The sequence below is a fragment of the Meles meles genome, chromosome 14 (assembly GCF_922984935.1).
Source record: "Meles meles chromosome 14, mMelMel3.1 paternal haplotype, whole genome shotgun sequence".
Lineage (NCBI taxonomy): Eukaryota > Metazoa > Chordata > Mammalia > Carnivora > Mustelidae > Meles > Meles meles.
In genome coordinates, this window is record NC_060079.1 from 53,696,176 (window position 1) to 53,718,061 (window position 21,886).

At 38.7% G+C, this 21,886-nt stretch overlaps 1 protein-coding gene across 6 annotated transcripts in view; it reads right to left on the bottom strand.

Annotated features, from left to right (window-relative positions):
• TBC1D4 (TBC1 domain family member 4) overlaps nucleotides 1-21,886 on the bottom strand; it is a 195,162-nt gene that overhangs the window by 79,909 nt on the left and 93,367 nt on the right. The window lies entirely within an intron of this gene.

The window sequence follows — 21,886 nt, forward strand, 5'->3', positions numbered from 1 at the left end:
TTTGGTTAAAAATATAAATTATTATTTTAAGGGAAATTTTGCACAGTAAAAAGAGGTCTGATTATCACTAGGTCTAGATTCAAAATCACTTGAGTAATGCAGGATTTTAAAATCACATAATCCTAAAACTAAAGGTCCCCTAACGGAATCACTGATCCCCACTATCTTGTTTTATAGAGGTGGAAACAAACTATTTACAACAAAAGTTACACGAATAAAGAACAACAGGACGAGATTACAGAATGGAGACTATTTAGAGCCAAAGAAAGCAGAATATCTCTGTGACTTAACACGACAGTCATCCAAGTTGTTTGGTTTCTGAGCCACATGGGCTCGAGTCAAGATAGTTTCCTCTCAGACCAGACTTTACTTCTTAGATATTCTTAGCCACTCTGCTCCAAACTCCTTTCTGGCTCAGCTTTTCTCTAACTGCAATTTCTTGGTGGTCTCCGAGTTAGCTGAAGCATCAAAGAGGGATTTTCTGCTAAATTCTCCCCTCCCATTCTGTCTCCCTGCTCCCGTCACTGAACACCGCTGTGGGAAGACAGGGTTTGTGCTTTTATGACCGTTCCAAATTTACAAATGTCCTCAATAGTGGCTGAGTTTGTGCTGGAGGGAAACAGCATGATAAGACAGAAGATGGGGTAGGGGGTAAGAATTGAGATGGTGAAGGATTGGCAAGGGCAGTCCTTTTCAAATTCCCTTTCAAAAAGTTAAATCATGGGACGCGTGGGTAGCTCAGTTGATTGAGCGTCTGCCTTCCGCCCAGGTCATGATCCCAGAGTCCTGGGACTGAGTCCCACATTGGTCTTCTTGCTCAGCAGGGAGCCTGCTTCTCACTCTGCCTGCTGACTCCCCTGCTTGTGCTCTCTGTCTCTCTGGCAAATAAATACATAAAATTAAAAAAAAAAAAAAGTTAAGTCATTACTGAAATGTAGATTTGTGCCTAGCGTGGTATATTAGAAAGTACATAACATGAAGTTAGGGGCCTTGAGTTTAAAGCCCCATTCCAATATCTATTATTATCTGTAGTAAAGACACTATACATCTTTCTCAGCATTTGGTTTTCCACTCATCTGTAAAATAGGAATCACAATGTTGATTTCAGAGATAAAGTGGGAAAATTCAATGTGAAAATGTGCCTGATCCTGCCCTTGGACAATGAAAGCATTCTATGATGTTTAATTACATCTACAATGCCAGCAGCATTTATACTGTAAAGAGACGAAGAAGTGGGGAGCTGCTGATAAATTGTGTGTATATACACATACACACATACACACACACACTCACACACACACACATTGCCTTCATGAAATTTAAATTGCAGTGGAGGGATATAATAAATAAGTAAAATATAAAGGTTTCTAGATAGTGAAAACGGCCAAGGAGGAAAACGGTGCAGGGAAAGGGGACAAAAAAAACTTGGAGCGGGAGGCAGAATAGTTGTAATTTCAGAGAAAGGACTCTCTATAAAATAGTTGAGTAAAAACCTGAAGTCAGCAAGGAGGTGAGCCATACCGATATCAAGGGGACGGACATTCCAGGCAGACAGAACACCAAGTACAAAGGCCCTGAAGAACAAATGTGCCTGGCGTGTTCAGGGAACGGAGAGGAGCCAGTGCGGCTGGATGGGAGGGAGATTATCAAAGAGGCCACTGTGGGGAACAGGAGGCATGTCAATCATGCAGGGCCCTGAAAGGACTTTGGCTTCCGCACTTGGTGAGACAGAAAGCCACTGTGGGGTGCTGAGTTAGAGGTTTAAAGGCTCCCATTGCTCTTATATGGAGAAGAGCTGGCCAGGTTGTTGATCAGGAGCCACTGTCTCCATCCAGGCTGAGCTAACAGTGGTTCACAGTGGAGGGACAGCAAGGGAAGTGGTGAGAAAATGGAAGTTTCTGGATATAATTTAAAAGGCACAGTCAAGATGATTTGTTGATGGATCTAATGTGGCATGTAGAGAAGGAAAGGAGACACAAATGAATTTTATGGGTTTTGGCCACAGGAACCAGAAAAAGAGAGCGGCAGTGAAACAGGCTGTGGGTGGGGGATGCTTCGGAGAGCAGGAGCTTCGTTTTAGACATGTGAGTTTTGAGCAGCTTATAGGCATCGAAGGGGAGATATATACGTGAATGTACATGTCCAAAGCTCAGGGAAGAGGACAAAGCAGATAAAGAAAAACTGGAAGACAGTGAGTCTAGATGTCAGAGCCAGGCATAGAGAGCTGGGCAAAGAGAGTATCTCTAGGGACCAAGCCCAGAGGCACACAGTGTTTACAGTCTGGGAAATGCAAAGATGTGAGCAAAGGAAAATACAAGACCCAGGGTCAAAACCAGGTGAGAAGGGTATCCCGAGCCAAGTAAGAAAAGTTTCTAAGAAGAAGGGAGTGAGCAACATTAAGAGGATAGGTGACTTTGACAATAAGTTTCTGGGGAGGACTTAGGGCAAAGTTCTTACTGGAGTAGGTTCCAAAGAAAACTCCAGGAACAGAATCCAAAACACTAGGTGCAGGAAACCTATCAGGGCAGCAGCTGGAGGTACAATAAGGGAGTCAAAAGAAGTTTTCTCATAGATGTAAGAAATGACAGCTCCGAGAGAGAACATCCTATAGTGAAAGGGAAGCAGATGACCTGGAGGAACAAGACAGAAGTGCTGGCCATGTCCTTGAGTAGGCAAGAGGAGGCAGCATCAAGGGCACAATGGAAGAGTCTGAACTGACCCAGGGACATGGACACCTCAAAGGGAAAGGCCAACTGTAAGGCACAGGTGCAGGAAGATGGGGTGGGGAGGCATGGAGAATTTCTCCTCTGACTGCCATTAAGTTCCTAAGTAAAATAGAAGGAATGACCATCGACTGAAGCCGTGATGGGGAGGAAGATCAGCCGTGTATGGAGCCACGATGCAACTGGAGGCTGACTATAGGCAAAACTGTGAAGTGAAAGTATCTTCAGACCTCTCAGGCTACCCTTTCTATGCTGATGATGTTGCATGTGACCCCTACAACTCCTTCATGGGAAAAACATGCCTTTTAATCTACGGTTGAACTTGAGAACTCACGTATCAGGTGAAATTCAGGAATGAGCCAGCAACTAGAAGAGAGTTTGTACCCTGAAGTGAAACCATGTAGGTAAACTGCTTTTTCTGCCTAGGATAAGATTGGAAGCTATCCTATAGAAGTAATATTTACATAAAGAATATATTTTGGGAGAAGTTTGCATATAATTAGTTAAAAATATATATATAATTATGTACCTTACCAAATAAGAGTAACAGAGATTATAAAGTGTTTGTATCACTTGTAAAATAATTTCATATTTCTTTTAGTGCATATGGATATTTATATGAAGATGACCAAAAAGGGAAAATAAGCAAAATCATTAACATAAGAAAGTCAAACTTCTTATACATATTTAATCTAGAAAGTTAATCTTCTTCTTTTTTTTTTTTTTTAACTGTAATGACCTAGAATAGGGGCATCTAAGAAGCAGAAGAAAGGTTTTGTTTTTTTTTTTTGAAAGTTTTTTTTTTTTTTTAAGCTCGCACGACTACACCTACAATTTCAAACGCAACATAGCCCTTTACCCAGTCACAGGTCACTCTCAATGTGAGATAAACTTACTACTGCTTTTCAACTGGATGCTTGCTAGTAATCAGATTAGTCCTATTATTTGCTTCATGCTCACATATTTAAAAGTGTATGGTTCAAAACTGATAACCCTCTAGCCAGCCTAACTAAGAAAAAGAGAGAACATAAATTACTATCAGAAATAAAAGAAGGGGGATTACTACAGATCCCATGAAAATTAAAAGGATAATAAAAGAATACTATGAATCACATAAATTTGATATCTTAAATGTAGTAGTCCTTGAATGACAAAACTCATATAAGAAATAGGTGATCTAAATAGTTCTATGTCTATTAAAGAAATTGTATCAATGATTAATAATTTTCCAAACAAGAGAACATCAAGCCCAGATATGTTCACTGGTGAATTCTATAAAACATTTAAGAAAGAAATTATACCAATTCTCTATACTCTCTTTCAGAGGAAAGAAACATAAAATTCTTCCTAAGTCATTCTATGAGGCCAGCATTAACCTAAAACCAAAACTAGACAATGATGTTACAAGAAAACCACAAACCAGTGTCTCTCATGAACATAGATATAAACATTCTTAATAAAATATTAGCAAATCAAATCCAACAAAGTATAAAAAGAATTATACACTATGACCACATGGGATTTATTTAAAGTATGTAGACTAATTCAGCATCTGAAAATCAATTAATGTAAATTTATCATATCAACAGACTAAAAAAGGAAAATCATACAGTCGTTCAATAGAAGCAGAAAAGGCATTTGACAAAATCCAACACCTATTCATACAAAAACTGAGCAAACTAGTAACAGCGGGGAACTTTCTCAACCTAATAAAGGATTTCTACAAAAAACTTAAACTTAACATCATAGTTACTGGAAAGTAACTCAAAACATTCCCACTAAGATCAAGCACAAGGCAAGGATGTCCCCTCCCACCACTCCTCTTTTTAATATCAGTCCTTGCTAATGCAATAGGGAAGAAAATGAAACAAAAGGTATAAATTTTGGGTAGGAAGAAATAAGACTGTCTTTGTCCTTAGATGACATAATTGTCAATGTAGAAAATCTGAAAGAATAAAAAAAAAAAGGAAAAAAAAAAAACAAACAGAAAACCTCACTCTCCCAGAATAAGTGATTATATCAAGGTTGTAGGATATAAGGTTCATATGCACAAGTCATTTGCTTTCCTATATGCCAGCAATGAACAAGGGGAATTTGAAATTAAAAGAAAATACTATCTACATTAGCAGTCCCCAAAATCAAACACCTAGGAATAAATCTAACAATATATGTGCAAAGTTTATATGGGAAAAACTACAAAACTCTGATGAATCTAATGAAAGAAAAACTAAATAAATGGAGAGATCATCCATACTTAAGATTAGAAAGACTCGGTATTGTCCAGAGGTCAGTTCTTCCCAACTTGATCTATAGATTCTATTCAATCCCAATCAAAATCCCAGAAACTTATTTTATGGACATTGATAAATTGATTCTAAAATTTATATGGATAATCAAACAACTCAGAATAGCCAAGACAATACTGAAGAAGAGCAAAATTGGAAGACTGACACTATCCAACTTCAATACTTACTATATAGATATAGTAATGAAGACAATGTAATGTTAGTGAAAGAATAGACGAATAGATCAATGGGACAAACAGACAGCTTAGAAATAAACCTACATAAATATAGTCAGATGATCTCTGACAAAGTAGTAAAGACAAAAGATGGATTCTTTAACATATGGTACTGGAATTGGACATGCAAAAAAAAAAAAATTCCTCTAGACACAGAATACACCCTTCCCAAACTCAAAGAACTCAAAATGGATTATATGCCTATATGCAAAATGCAAACATATAAAACTCCAAGAGGATAACATAGGAGATTTAGATGACATTGGGTATAGTGATACCTTTTTAGATACAACATGAAAGAAATAATAAGCTAGACTTCATTAAAATTAAAAACTTCTGTTCTACAAAAGACATTATTAGGAGAGCTATAGACTGGGAGAAAATAATTTGCCAAAGACATTCTGCTACAGGACTATCATCCAAAATATACAAAGAACTCTTAAAGCTTACCTATAAGAAACAAACGACCTGATTTAAAAATTGGCCAGAGACCTTAATAGACACCTCACTAAAAAAAGATAAATAGACGGATAACATGCATACAGAAAGATTTTTCCATACAGAAAGATTTCACTAGGGAAATGCAAATTACAACAACAGTGAGCTACCACTACCTAGACTAAATACCTAGTATTTAGAATGGCCAAAATCTGGAACACTACCAACACCAAATGCTGGTCAGGATGTGGAGCAAAAGAAATGCTCGTATACTGATGGTAAGAATGCAAAATGGTACAGTGGCTTTGGAAGAGTTTGGTGATTTTTTTTTACAAGCTAAAAATGCTAGTTTTTAACAAAACTAATCATACTCTTAACCTACTATACAGCAATCACTCTCCTTAGCATTTACTCAAAGGAGTTGAAAACATCTATGCACACAAAAACCTGTGCACAGATATTTATAGAAGCTTTATTCATTATTGAACTTGGAAGCAACCAAGATGTCCTTCAGTACATGAAAGGATATACTGTGGTACATCCAGACAATGGAACATTACTCATTGCCAAAAAGAAATGAGCTATTAAACCATGAAAAGACATGGAGAAACCTTAAAGGCATATTAATAAGTGAAAGAAGACAATCTGAAAAGGCTACATGCTGTATGATTCCAACTATATGACATCCTGGAAAAGGCAAAACTATGGAAACAATTAAAAAGGGTGGGAGGGGACAAGGATGGTAACTGGGCAGAGTACAGAGAATTTTAGGGCAGTGAAAATACTCTGTATGGTATTATAATGATGGATATATGTCAATATACACTTGTTCAAACCCAAAGAATGTACCACACCAAGAATGAACCCTAAAGTAAACTATCTACTTTGAGTCATCACGATGTGTCAATGCAGGTTCCTCCTACAGGTAATAAACACACAATTTTCACAAGTCACGCTGATAATGAGGATAGCTATATGCGTGACGAGCAAGGGCATGTGGAGAATCTCTGTACCTTCCTTTCAATTTTGTTCTGATCCCCAAATTAAAAAATTAAGTCTTCTAAAAAAAAAAAAAAAAGTCCAACACCATTTGTATTTGCTCTGGGAAACACTAGAGGGAGCTTTCCTACATGAACTCGTTTACCTAAGGTGGGGGATAAAAGGGAAAAAAAATATTAAGTCTTTTGTAATACTGAAAAAAATGCCACTGATTGTAAGACTACTGCTCCCATTCTGACTTACAAAACTAAACACTGGAAAATAAATTAACGGACACTTTAACTGACTGGAAAGTTTGGCAGTAAAATTAGTAAGTCTTCAAATAAAAGAATGAAAAAAGGAGAGTATATCAAAACCAGCACTTGATAACCTTGACTCTGTTATGTATTTTCAAACAAGACACAATAAACATAGGAATAAAGATAGGTTTTGGTCCATTATCATGATACATGAAAGTACAAAGCCATCTAAACAAAATGCTAAAACTAGACACTTAGTAAGTGATCTTAATTATGAAATGCCCGGACTAATGAAAAGAGGACTTTTTGAGCAAGGCTTAGTTGAGAAATGGAATTGGCCTGGGGAAAAGAGGGAAGGGAGCAAAGGCTAAACCCAGAGGGACCCGGACATGACAAGCTCTGGCTGAGATCGTTAGATAAAGCTGTAATATTATCAGGAAGAAGAAAAAAAAAAAAAAACCAGCATGCCTTTCTCAGAAACCTATTTTTGTCCTGGCCTTCTCTATGACTTCAGATATTTATACCACCGCATCAGAATTTTTCGCCTTGCAAATGAAAATATTATATCCTTGAACTTTTCTTCAGAGTCATCAGTTATTTATACTAAATGTGCATAGGTCTCCCTTCTTCAAAGAAGAAAAGCCCTAATTGCTGGCTACTCTAGGATAAAAAGGAAAACACACATTCACTTCTTTCCAATATTAGGTTGGAAAGAAGGGCAATAGGAAGCAACCAGAAGCCTAAGCCCTGACCTCAAGCAGCATTTCGGAGGGTGAGAGAAAGGAACTTGCGCACAGTGACTATTCACGCTGGAGTTCCAGACCGCACTACCCTAACCCCGGAGTAGAATTCAATTCCTACAAACAACGTAAGTGTAATGGAGGGGCCCCATACAGTTGCTCCTGGCACCATGAAAAATCAGTACTTCCAGCAATCTTCCAGCAACACTTGCATTGCTGGCCCTCCTTCTCTCTTCTGAGTTTGACTACGGTGAACGTCACGTGGAAATGTTTCTGATCGGAGAATATTTTTTTCCAGAGCTGACACTAGCTTTTTAAAGACACTCTTCTTTGTTCATTAAATTCAAAGACTCCCTTCCCATCCCCACCTCACGTGCCTTCTGTGGACTGGCTAAATGAAACCAAGAGGAAGAGCATATAATCACTGAGGTGACTCAACCTCATTTTTTTTTTTTTTTAAGATTTATTTTTTTGACAGATAGAGATTACAAGTAGGCAGAGAGCAGAGAGAGAGAGGAGGAAGCAGGCTCCCAGCCAAGCAGAGAGCCCGATGCGGGGCTCGATCCCAAGATCCTGGGATCATGACCTGAGCCGAATGCAGAGGCTTTAACCCGCTGAGCCACCCAGGCGCCCCCTCAACCTCATTTTTGACTGACTGTGGGAAACAACAGGAAGTTTGAGCCTTTGAGAATCTTGAAGAAAATACCCACTCTGTGCACCTCATGGACATTTGGTTGAAACCAGATTAATAAATACAGTACTTCCAAAGCAATAAACCTCTACCTTTGAAGTCTCCAAAACGTCACCATGTTGCCTAAAAGCCACCTGGAAGAGTGCCCTGTCATAACTAGCCTTTGCCCTAAAATGTGCCCTCTAGACAGAGATCGCCTATCCCCTTCAACACAACTCAATCACATGACACCATTACCTTTCAATTAACTGATCTTCCATGATTTTGTTAAGAATTCAACTTTGGGAACTCAATATATCAAAGCTCCCCCACTTCTCACCAAAACAAGTATTTTTACTTATCAAATTTCTTTATTTATTCTTATATCTTTATTTATATTTATATTTATTTATTTTTATTTTTTATTTTAGTTATATATAAGTATATATTTTATTTATTTATTTTTATATTTAATCTTGTATCTTATTATTTACTTATTCAAATTTTTACTTATTCAAATTTAAACATCTAACTGCCAAATATTAATTCCTTGAAGAAAACTCTCACTTTAGAATTTTAAATAGAATATGTGACACTGAAACCTTTTTCATGATAGAATAGTCTTCATTTTCTAATACTCAAAAGGCTTCCTCCTCTCTATTAAATGGATTTATGGGGGCACCTGGGTGGCTCAGTGGGTTAAAGCCTCTGCCTTCGGCTCAGGTCATGATCCCAGGGTCCTGGGATCAAGCCCCGCATCGGGCTCTCTGCTCAGCAGGGAGCCTGCCTCCCTTCCTCTCTCTCTGGCTGCCTCTCTGCCTACCTGTGATCTTTGTCTGTCAAATAAATAAATAAAATCTTTAAAAAAAAATAAATGGATTTATGATTACAGCCAATGCTTCAGTGCTGACATTATAATCAACATAATTGAGAATAAAAGAAATTCAGGAAATTTGTTCAAAGGCTACTAATAATTTGCCTGTATAGTATGATAATGTGGCCAGAATTCATTTTCATAAATACTCGAAAAAGGAAATCTGAGCTGTGTCTTGGCAAAATTTGTAACTTCAAAGTCAGAAAGCAAATTTAAAGCAAACTAGTGATCTTTGTTTTTTTCCATACATGGACTGCTTTCAAGAAAAGATAAGATGAGGGATACTTCGGTGGCTCAGTTGGTTAAGGGTCTGCCTTGGGCTCAGGTCATGATCCCAGGGTCCTGGAATTGAGCCTTGCATCAGGCTCCCTGTTCAGTGAGGAGCCTGCCTCTCCCTCTCCCTCTGCCTTCTGCTCTCCCTGCTTATGCTCACTCTCTCTCTCTCTCTCTGTCAAACAAATAAATAAAATCTTAAAAAAAAAAAGATAACATTATTCTTACCATAAGTCATTTATGAATGATCTATCAGCTGAATTAGGCATTGTTTTATCTAAATAGCACCAGCTTTAATTTAGGACAAATGGTTCTAGAGGATGCTGTCAATCCTTCCACCCTCCTGTTGGTCCAATCTCTCCACTCCCCCACAAAGTAGACCACAATGCAGGGCCTCTCACATTAAAATCCAGTGTATAGTACAGGTTTGTTTTAAAACATCATTACATCATTAAGTATCAAAGACGAAGGTTCCTTCTATCTTCTTGTTCTGAATTTGAGAGGCCTTGACCCTATGGTCCAAAATAGTGACAAATGAATCCCAGGCAGCAGGACATGAAGAAAGAATGAATAAGGAGGGGGAAAAAAAAAAGCAAGGGGGTATGGCCCCCCACAACACACACACACAAATAATGAACACTTTCATTAAAAAGCTGCCACACAAAACCCCTACTTACATCTCACTGGTCAAAACCAGAGGAATTCCTAGTAGCAAGAAAGGCTAAGAAATGTAGTCCTGACTCTGAATGGCCATGTACCTAGGGCAGAATTCTATTACTAAGGGATAACAGAAATCAGGAACAAAAGGCATTCCTGCCATAACTGTCAACGATCCATCAGAGAAAAAGCATCAGGCAGAGCTCTTCAACAAAGAACTACAGATAGATATGTCAGAGTATTTAAATCATGTAATCATTCTGAAAAGAAAGCGCTCACATCAAAGCTGCAGAAATAGGCCCTTAATAAAGAAAAGACTGATCTAGGGTGCCTGGGGGGCTCTATCAGTTAAGTGCCGGGCTTTGGCTCAAGTCATGATCCTGGGGTCCTGGGACCGAGCCCTGCTTTGGGCTCCCTGCTCAGTGGGGAACCTGCTTCACCCTCTACCCCTCTCCCTGCTGGTGCACGCACTCTCTCTCTCATGTAAATAAATTAAAAATCTTAAAAAAAAAAGAAAAAAAGATAAGGCTGGTTCAATTGTTCTAAAACTTTCCCAAGCTGAAGAAACCAAAACCCTTCTGATCAACCCTCAAAGACAGTCATAGGACTATAACTTCTACTCAAATATAATAAAGCACTTGTGATAATTGTATCAGTAAGCTGCATCTACGTTCCTCACTGAAACTTTTAAGTATTTTTTCCAAATATAGTCATGTTAGTCTGGTGGCCTTTATGTAAACTTTTATATGTCTATAGAGATAGCAATGGGACAGCAATCCACAAATAACCACAAAAAAACCTATTTCAAACTGTGATAGGCTCCCACCTGTATTAATCTGGTGCAAACACAAAGCAATCAAGACCAATTAATAAATAAAATTAATATAAAATAAATTCTTAATTATGTTTCATCTTGGAAAATATAGTCAATTGATTCCAGTGTAAGAGCACAGGGAACAGTTACCTTTTAAATCAGCATTTATCTCATTACAAGAATTTACTAAGCAGCTGGGGGTTAGCTGTGTTGTCTGTAACTCTGTATTTTAATTTTTTGGAGTATGTATTAGATAGCTGCCTGACTTCACAAGCAGTATACGGTAGGTATAATATAAACATTTGTGGCTGATTTAAAGTGTGAACATTATACCTTCATCGTAACACAGTAGGGTCTTCCTGTTCCTCCCCAGCTGCTAAACATCAAAAACTAATCCCAAGGCAGAGTGGAGCACCTTGAACTTCAAACAGAGTGAGGCAGCTCAATGTCAAACATGCCCCACATTGCCTCTGGGAAATACAGCACTTATGAGAGCTGAGGTCCTACAAGAATACCTGCTAAAGCCATTTGTTTTTGTGCTTTTTTCTACAACTCCCCAAAAAGGAGAGGTCTCTGCATGTGCTCTCTACCTACAAAAGCATTCTTTTCAATCATTTAGAACTGTCTAATCTCTATTGGTTATCTCCTTGTCACAAGTGGCTACTGGGTACCTGAGATGAGCCTAGGACAACAAAGGAAAAAATTTTAAAATATTAAGTAGTTTTAACTAATTTACGTGCAAATTTTAAAACAGATTCCCTATTCAGGTACTAGAAAACTTTAACATATGATTGGAACAAATTGTGTATGCCAATCTTTTTTCTCAACTTTTGAGAAATGAACTCTAATGAACTCTAAATATAGATCCAGTATTCCCAGTGCAAATTTAGCTTCTGAATTGAGATGTGCTGGAAGTGTAACATACCTAGTGAATTTCAAGGACTTTCTACCAAAATGTAATATATATCTCATTAATAATTTTTTGTTCTGATTACATGTCTAAATTATAACATTTTGGATATAATGGGTTAAAGAAAGTATATCAGAATTAATTTCATCTGTTTGTTTTGCCTTTTTTTTTTTTTTAATTTGACAGAGAGAGAGAGAGAGGTCACCAGTAGGCAGAGAGGCAGGCAGGGGCAGGTGGGGGGGGGGGGGGGGGGAAGCAGGCTCCCTGCTGAGCAGAGAGCCTGATGGAGGGCTCCATCCCAGGACCCTGAGATCATGACCTAAGCCAAAGGCAGAGAGGTTTAACCCACTGAGCTACCCAAGCACCCCTCTTTTTCCTTCTTTTAATACTGTCATTAGAACGCTTTAAATACATATATGGCTCACATTATATTTCAATTGAACAGCATTGCTTTCGAGTCTAGAATTCTAGTTCTGTTCTCCACATATCCTTCAAAGTCAAATTAAATGAAATTAACTCTATGCAAATCCTATCCTAAATTCTTTAAGTAGAAATGATCTCACTCCCACTCAATACCATACAGTAAGCACTAAATAAATATTTATTAGATGAACTGCTAAAACATTGTTTTTATCCTCATGATACTTATTACATTCTGACCTGTATATAATCCATCTTTTTGCTTTGTGTCCCCTATAAGATTCTAAATTCCTTGCCTAGTACTCTCTCTCATCTCATTATGTATTTCCTGGGCACACAGTCTGTCAACTTCCCTGAACTACTCTTTCTCATCTACTGCTCTCCATCATTTAAATCATTTCTAAACTTATCACCAGTGAACTGACATACTCCTTTCTGGACAGCCCCGAAGCACTGCATCAAATCAACCTGACAGGAACTTCCCAGTGTCTCAAATATTCGTCTCCAATTTGGCAAAATAAAAGATGAAGGAAAAAAAATAGTAATAACAACAATAAACAGAAACAAAACTCACTGCAAATCATGCAAATATGGGCCCAAAGATTTGAAAATCGAATTACAATACAAGACTCTCTTACACAGATACCCATTAAATGGTTTTCTTATGTTTCATCTACAAGTCTGTGGGTTGGCTCAGAAAAAAGAATTTAAGGAAGAATATTCCTTCAGGAATGCCTGGGTGGCTCAGGTGGTTAAGCGCCTGCCTTTGGCTCAAGTCATGATCCCAGGGTCCTGGGACTGAGTCCCACATCGGGCTCCCTGCTCAGCAGAGAGCCTGCTTCTCTCTTTGCCTGTTGCTTCTCCTGCTTGTGCTCTCTCTCTCTCTCTGGCAAATAGATGGAATCTTTAAAAAAAAAAAGAATATTCCTTCAACATTTCTGAAGTAAACAAACAAAATTAATGTTTAAATTTAAAAACAAGTTCTAGGGCGCCTGGGTGGCTTCCCCTCCTCTGTCTCTGCCTGCCTCTCTGCCTATTTGTGATCTTTCTCTCTCTGTCAAATAAATAAAATAAATTAAATTAAAAATAAAACAAATTCCAGTATGGTTAAAAGAACCTATGGAAAAATCTTCTGAAACCTCTTTGCCTTTATTAAATATTTCTATAAATTTTGATGACCTATAAATACTGGATAAATACATATGCTCTCTTTTAGACTAGTGAATAGAATGTGACGAACAAAATATAAAATCACTAATAAATCCTCTATGCAAACTGTCTCAAGGGCATATCAGCAGATGGCAAGGGGTCCTGAGAGAACGCGGAACAAAGTAGAAGAACTACGCCACTCTACTCTTTCAGTAGCCACTCATGACCATTGTCTAGGAGCCCTCTGGCCCAGTTTCCCCTAACTAACACAACTCTACTCAGTGACACTTCCCTCCCCTGCCCTTTCTGAGGAGTCCTTGACCCTTACAGCCCAGTAACAGCAACACACCCCTCCACATCACCCCCAGCACTCAGGGCTTCCCCGGGAAGAGCACTCAACAGTGCTATATTTACCATCCGAAGGCATCTCTCTCCCACAGCTGTGTCTCACACCTATCCAATCCCCAGCACGAGGCTTACCACATATGGCTCACGCTGAATATATGTTTGCAAAACGAATGAATAAATGGATAGATGAGCAAACAAATTATCAAAGAGAAAACGGTGATTCTGCTCACTTACCTAAATCAGAATACTAAACAGGCTCTTGCCTGAACCCAGAGTGTCTTCACTTGGGAAATCAGTATGAATCAAATTACAGAGGCCACCTGAGAAGCAAGTGCCCACTCCAAAAAGAAAAGCTGATAAGAGCCTTTGCATGACCATTGCGAATTTAACTACATGAACAATTTGTAACTGAATATCTGGGTATGTTAGCTCTTTCTAACTAATATTTGCTATGGAGTTACTTTCTGCACTTTCTAGTTAAGAATAGCTAACATTTATCAAGTACTTGTTATACGCCAAGCACTGTTCTAAATGCTTTATATATTTTATCTCCTTTAATCCTCAGAACCATCCTTTGAGATAATTCTATTATTATCCTCATTTTACTGATAAGAAACTGCCCTAGACTCTGCAAATGTACTTAACCCACTCACTAAATCATCTTCACTGAATCAAGAAAGTGAAATGACAATTTTCAATATTGCCAGAAGGATGAGATCAAAGACTGTGAGATTATCCTAAAAACTAGACATCAGAATGCTCACATCCATGAACTGGCTTGTGATGAACCACGTGCACCATAAAGCTTCCATGTCCTGCAATGGTCTTCAACAATCTACAGTATTTTTATAAACATCACTGTAATTCTGTCTTCCAAGGCTTATTCATAAATACCAGAAAGAAAACAAAAGGATTAGGAAAGCTGTCCCCATTGGGCTGAATTATCAAACATCTGATATCAACATCTACTCGGTCAAGTTACCAGTAACACATTCTTCAACAGGTAGGATTGAATGACCACATTAAAGCATCTGGCACTAAATTTATTTTTTTTTAATATTTTACTTATTTATTTGACAGAGATCACAAGCAGCCAAAGAGGCAGGAAGAGAGACAGGAAGCAAAGCAGGCTCCCTGATGAGCAAAGAGCCCAATGCGGGGCTCAATCCCAGGACCCCGGGATCATGACCCCAGCCGAAGTCAGAGGCTTTAACCCACTGAGCCAACCAGGCACTGGCACCAAATTTAAATCATAAATCATAACTATCATTTAGCATCTCTAAAAAAGAATGCACTATAAGAACAGTTTTTAAGAACACATTATATAGGTTGGGTTATGGACACTGGAGAAGGTATGTGCATGGGGAGTGCTGTGAAGTGTAAACCTGGCGATTCACAGACCTGTCCCCCTGGGGCTAATAATACATTATATGTTTATAAAATATTTTTAAAAAAAGAGCACATTATATACTTCTTATATAGTTTCACATGTTTTTATAAAAATGACACATGCTGTAAAATGATATGGTTTTTATGTTTTTTTTGTTTTTAATGACACAGCCTCCCTTTAAAAGAATAAAGTCATAATGACAAGTACATATAAGGAAATACCCAGGCAGAGATTACCACTACTGAAATTTTAGTGAACACTCCTCTAGACCACTCATGTGCACATGTAGTTAGTACAGGTATAAATTTTTTTTTATTTTATTTTGCTTTTAACTGAGAACTCTTAGTGATGAAGAATACAGTGACCACCAGTAGCGTTTGGTACCAGCAGGGGGTCTGGGTGGCTCAGTCCAATAAGCTTCTGCCTTAGGCTCAGGTCATGATCTCAGGGTCCCAGGATTGAGTCCCACATCCGGCTCCCTGCTCAGCAAGGAGTCGTGTTCTCCCTCTGCCCCTCCCCCCACTCCTGCTCTCGTTCTCCCTCTCTCTCTCTCTTTCTCGCAAAAATAAATTTTAAAAATCTTTAATTAAAAAAAAAAAAGAGTTTGGTGCCAGTACATTGATTCATAGTAAGGCACAGGCAGTTTTATCTACCACTGCTTTTGTACCAGCTGTGCAAATGTCAACATAGTGAGAAGAACATATAGTCTTCACATTACGAAGAAATTAGTTGGGAGTCCCACTGAGAGTACTGAACTCAGGGAGCCCCACAATTCTGCAAGCACATCTGAGACCCGTGGTAATAGAATATTCCACCATGCCCACAGTAATAAAGTACTTGACATTGACCTCATCTCCATTGCATTTAATTATCTACTAAACTTATGGATATATAAGCCATAATCAAGATACAGTGCCTTCCAAAATTGTTCAAGCAGGCTCCAATGTCTGCTCCTCAATTTACTAGCTGAATAGCCTTATTCAAATTTATAATTAACTTCTCTACAAATGTAGGTTTCTTTCCTGTAAAAAACGGTTTAATGACACCTATTCAAATGATTGCTGTAAGGATTAGAGAGTATATATTCTTGGTGCCTAATAAGTGCTCACCAAAGGTAGCCATTGTTGCTTACCATCTATTCTGGGTCCAACTATTTTGGATTTTTTTTTTTTTTTTTTTGCTTTTTTAATTGATAGACTGCAATAGGGCAGACTCTTCTCATCCTTCAAACAGGGCAGTGATATGCTTATTTGAATCCTATCTTTATGACAACTTGAACCATATGATAGATTGCCGCGAATATTCCCCCACCCCCCACAGCCTGGACCTGCTTCTGTCAGTTATCTACCCTGCAGCCGAAATGAATTGTAAACAACCTTGAAAGGAGATTTAGAAAAAAAGACAGAAGCATTAATCATAGTTTTTATGTTTCATATTAAAGTCACAACCACATCTTTTTCCTATGTACTTTTATTAATCTCAGAGGCTACTATCAGGATTTTTTTTTTTTTTTGCTTCTTCAGAAAAAGCAGTCTATAACACACTAGTTCATAGAAAAGCTTAGTTTTATTTTACTATTGTATTTCCAGAGTTGGTTTTCATTTTTTTCTTTATTTAGCATAGCTATTTTATTTATTTGTGATTTTTTTAATTTAAATTCTAGTTAGTTGATGGTTTTCATTTTTTTTAATGTTAGATTATGAGACACACTTAAGCAAACTAAATACTGTAGAATTAAAAATAGACTAAATCATTCCATAATTTTAAGAAGTCATTCAACAATTCAGGAATAACAAGTATTATAATTTATAAACCCAATTTTTAAAATGCAATCAATGACGTTATAATCTGATTAGACCAAATATAGGCTGAATACCAATTTTAGGCATCAAGACAATTGTGACAGATGGAGATACGGGATAGCAGAAAATGTGGGCAGAAAAGGTCTGAAAGTTAACAAATTATAACAGAAGACTGGAAAAGTTTTAGCAAATCAGAAATCTGGGCTCCTAGAAGTCACAAAAAGAATAAATCCAGAACATGATTGATTAAGCCAAAAACTTAGAATGAAAAGGTCCAAACAGAGGTGAAATGGAAGGTCAAGTCTAATGGTCAGAAGGCTCTGTATCCAGGAGATGAGAAACAAGTCTATGTCCAGAGAGATCAGAATGTGAAGCCAACTGAGGCATGGCTTTCTCTCACTAACCCAGCACAAGTTTCAAAAATGGTTTTAAGATGCTACCCATTCTGACACAGGGGACTCTTCTCCTGCCATCTTTTTTTTTTTTTTTTTTAAGATTTTATTTATTTATTTGACAGACAGAGATCACAAATAGGCAGAGAGGCAGGCAGAGAGAGAGGGGGAAGCAGGCTCTGCTTCCCCGCAGAGCAGAGAGCCGGATGTGGGGCTCCATCCCAGGACCCTGGGATCATAACCTGAGCCGAAGGCAGAGGCTTAACCCACTGAGCCATCCAGGTACCCCTTCTCCTGCATCTCTCTGCTGCATCTTCAGCAATCTCATTCACCTTTGGGATTTTCATCTCATTTACCAATGTCCCAGAGTTAATATGTAATCAGTCAACATGAACTAGAATTTAACTCTAACATTATGCCTTACTAACAGTAATCCCTCAAGGTTTGGTGTGAATGCTTAAGGATGTTGCATGTGAACTTCAGAGAGATTTGGTTAAGGCCACCCTCCCTCAACACACACACACACACACACACACACACACACACACACACACACACACACACCTTGAACTTCAAAATATCATTGCTTCTTACAAGGACAATGTTGTAACAATTCTCCCTCCCTTCTCCTGCATCAATTTTTCCTTCTCCACTTTATCTTCCCTATTTATTTATAAACATGCTATTTTTTTTCTCTCATCCCAAAAGAATTCTCTTGATCCCAGTTCTCTGGCTATCAATGCAAATTCTCTCCTCCAGTCATAGTTAAACTCCTTGGAAGAGTTAACAGCACTCACCCTCTATTCTCTCTTCTCCCTTTCCTTCTCCAACTCACATCAGTTTGACAACTGCTTCCCTCAACCCATCAGAACAGATGCTGTGGCTGCCACATTGCTGAACCCCATAGTTAATTCTCAGTCCTTCTCTTTTGAGACCCTGGTCATGTCTCCCCTTTTGGAATGCTTTCTTCCCTCGGTTTCCAGACACCACACTGTCCTTGTTTCCCTCCACTTCCAAGGCTCTCCTTTCCCAGTCTCCTTTGCTGATTCCTTCTCATCTCCCACAGCTCTGAACCTTGGATCTACTGAGGGCTCCGTGAAGGGTCCTCTTCTCTTTTCCGCTTATACCCACTCCACTTAGTATTTTCACCCGGTCTTGAAGCCTGCGAAACTCTACTCTACGTGATTCCTGCTCCCCTCTGAGCTCATCTCTTACCACTCCCCCGTATTCAGTTGGCTTCAGCCAAATGACCTCCTTAAGGCACCTTCAACAGACAGATAGGCTTCGTCCTCCGGTCAGTGGAACGCCTGCCCCTCCCCCACCTTCTTTAGCTCATCCCTCAGCGGTCATCTCAGTGAGAGCTTCGTGGGCCACACTCCCTGAAACTAATTCTCCTTTATCCTTTCTCCATTCCTTCCTCCCTACCCCCACTCTACATAATTTTTCTCCTTAATTATTATTGCTATTTAACATACTATGTATTTTGTTTCTTTCTTGTATTTGACTGTTGTATTTTTATCAGTCTTTCCACATTCAAATATAAGTCTCACGAAACCAAAGATTTTCCTTTTTTTCCCCCAAGGATTTTCAGCAAACAAGAAATTGTTGAATAAACGGAAGACCGTATTTTAATAGGCACGCCTAATGACCACAAAAATTGCCGTACTTAAAAATGGAAACCGTGGGTTCCAAATAGGACCATAAATATCACCACATCCTTCTTCACACTTTATTTCCATTTCATCACCAAAATTCATTCTCCATCACAACCCTCAGTGGACCATTTCCTATAGTTTCATTAATTCTCTGATAATCTTCATCCAAAGACAGAGGAGAAGGTTCCCTGCAGTGGACGATGCATTTTTAGCTTAATGGTACTTACAAGACCATCTAGCATAAATTCTTTTTTTTTTTTAAAGATTTTATTTATTTATTTGACAGAGAGAGATCACAAGTAGATAGAGAGGCAGGCAGAGAGAGAGAGAGAGAGAGAAGGAAGCAGGCTCACTGCTGAGCAGAGAGCCCGATGTGGGACTCGATCTCAGGACCCTGAGATCATGACCTGAGCCAAAGGCAGCAGCTTAACCCACTGGGCCACCCAGGCGCCCCAAGCATAAATTCTTAAATGTGCTTCTATTCCACTTCAATATCTCACTGTCCCTATATTTATCTGCTCATACTCTGCTCTAGCTACCAAAGACATTTCTCTCCCTTTCTCTAGAGTTAATCCTTCATTTTTACTGAGCTCCTAATCCATTTCTACTTCACTGGGACTCCAAATTTTACAATATATCCTCTTCGTTAGGATTTTCAGTCATTTCTTCCCTGTGGCCTTTATCTCTTTTATAATCACAAAATACATAGAAATTAAATTTAAAAAATAAACACACACCCAGCACATTTGTTTGATGTTAAGACTCAGGTGTTTTTTGTTTTTTGTTTTTTAAAGATTTTATTTATTTGATAGAGAGAGTGATCACAAGTAGGTAGAGTGGCAGGCAGGGGGTGGGGAGGGGAAGCAGGCTCCCCCACTGAGCAGAGAGCCCGACACGGGGCTCGATCCCAGGACCCCAAGATCATGACCCGAGCTGAAGGCAGAGGCTTAACCCACTGAGCCACCCAGGTGCCCCAAGACTCAGCTTTGAAAAAAAAAAAAAAAAAAAAAAAAAGACTCAGTGTTGGTTTTACTTCCCTGTGCTGCCAAGCTCTGAACACTCAGTGGATAGTCACCTCTCAGACACCACTCCAACACCTGCCTCCTGCTTTTGACCTCCAGTCTACTGCGTTAGTCCCTGTAATGTTCCACTTAACCGCCTTTTTACTATAGCAATATTTTCTTGGCTTTTAATATTTAAGTAATAAATATTATATAGGGTTTATTGTGTGCCAGGCTCTATTCTAAACATTTTTAAGTATAAATCGATGGATATTTTTTGCTCCACTAGAACTACCAGATAAAGACTACCCACTATCGGCCACTTGGCTTACGCTTCACAGGTCATCTTCCAGCACAACAACACAGCGGACTGGGTTGACCCTGACCTGTCCCAGTCCTTACTCCCAAAGTTATCCATATGCATGATGTGAAAAGGTTGTCAGGTTGTATTGTCAGCAGTGGCTTGATGACTTGCGGGGTGTTGGGAGTGGGGGGGCTGCTCATTTTTAAGTCTGAAAAATGTCTTGGAAACATTAGGTCAAATATTAGAGTGAATCTTACAATACAAAGAGGGAACAGACCAACAGAGAAATTTGTAGCTTTCTACATACTTGGGTAAAGTCCTTAAAAGGTATAAATAAGAGTCTTTCTACTTGCCTAGAAGATGAGTTAGTTTACTGAATTAAAGGGAAACAACAATAGGAACAGGACAATACCCAATTAATTTCATTCAACAAACATTATTGAGCAATTATACGTGCAAAGCCCTTGCTAGATTTGGCAGTAGAGGGGAGAAAACCACTGCTTTCAAAAAGATCACATCCAGTAGAAAACTTACCAAATACACATTGATAGAGTGTAGGCACTAAATACAGAGAGTTTGCCCATAGAATTGCATGAATTAAAGGATAATTTCATCAATTTTTAATATGCTTTTCAAAAAGAATACTGCCATTCCTTTAAGTGTAAAGTAGTCTTGTGAGACAAGTTTATGGACAAATGTAGAAGTTCCCTGAAATTCCAAGAAACTGCAACCCTGCAGGTACATTGCTGGTCTATATCTACTCAGTGGCGAATTAGACCTCAGAAGAATACATCTATTGTTCCTTCTCCCCACAGACTCCTCACCACAGAGGCTGTGGCTCTTAACTCTTGGAGAAGCTCAACGGGAATTGTGTAAAAAGCTAACTTCGAACTAAAAAACGCTTTTTGCATATTTTTTTAAAATATTTTTTTCAATATTTTATTTATTTGACAGAGAGAAGTCACAACTAGGCAGAGAGAGAGGAGGAAGCAGGCTCCCTGCGGAGCAGAGAGCCTGATGCGGGGCTCGATCCCAGGACCCTGAGATCATGACCTGAGCTAAAGGCAGAGGCTTTAACCCACTGAGCCACCCAGGCGCCCCTGCACATTTTTTTTAAGTAAGTAACAAAGTTTCCAGGTCACCATAAGAAATGCATTCTTGCAACGTTGCAGTAAAATACCTGTATACTAACAAAGACCATTTACAAAGATTTCTTGTATTACTTATTAAGTTACTAAACAGTTTATGAAGTTCATAAACAGTTTATGAAGTTCACAACCCACTAGAGGGGAAAAAATGACATTGGTAGGTAATGCGGCTCTGGAATCAGTTAATGTTTGTGTTCTTTCCGTTTTATTTATTTTTTTAAGATTTTATTTATTTACTTGACAGAAAGAGACACAGTGAGAGGGGGAGCACAAGCAGGGGGAGAGAGAGAAGCAGGTTCCCACTGATCAGGGAGCCCAACGCGGGGCTCAATCCCAGGACCCAGGGACCACAACCCGAGCCAAAGGCAGACGACTAATGACTGAGCCACCCAGGTGCCCCTGTTCTTTCCATTTTAATT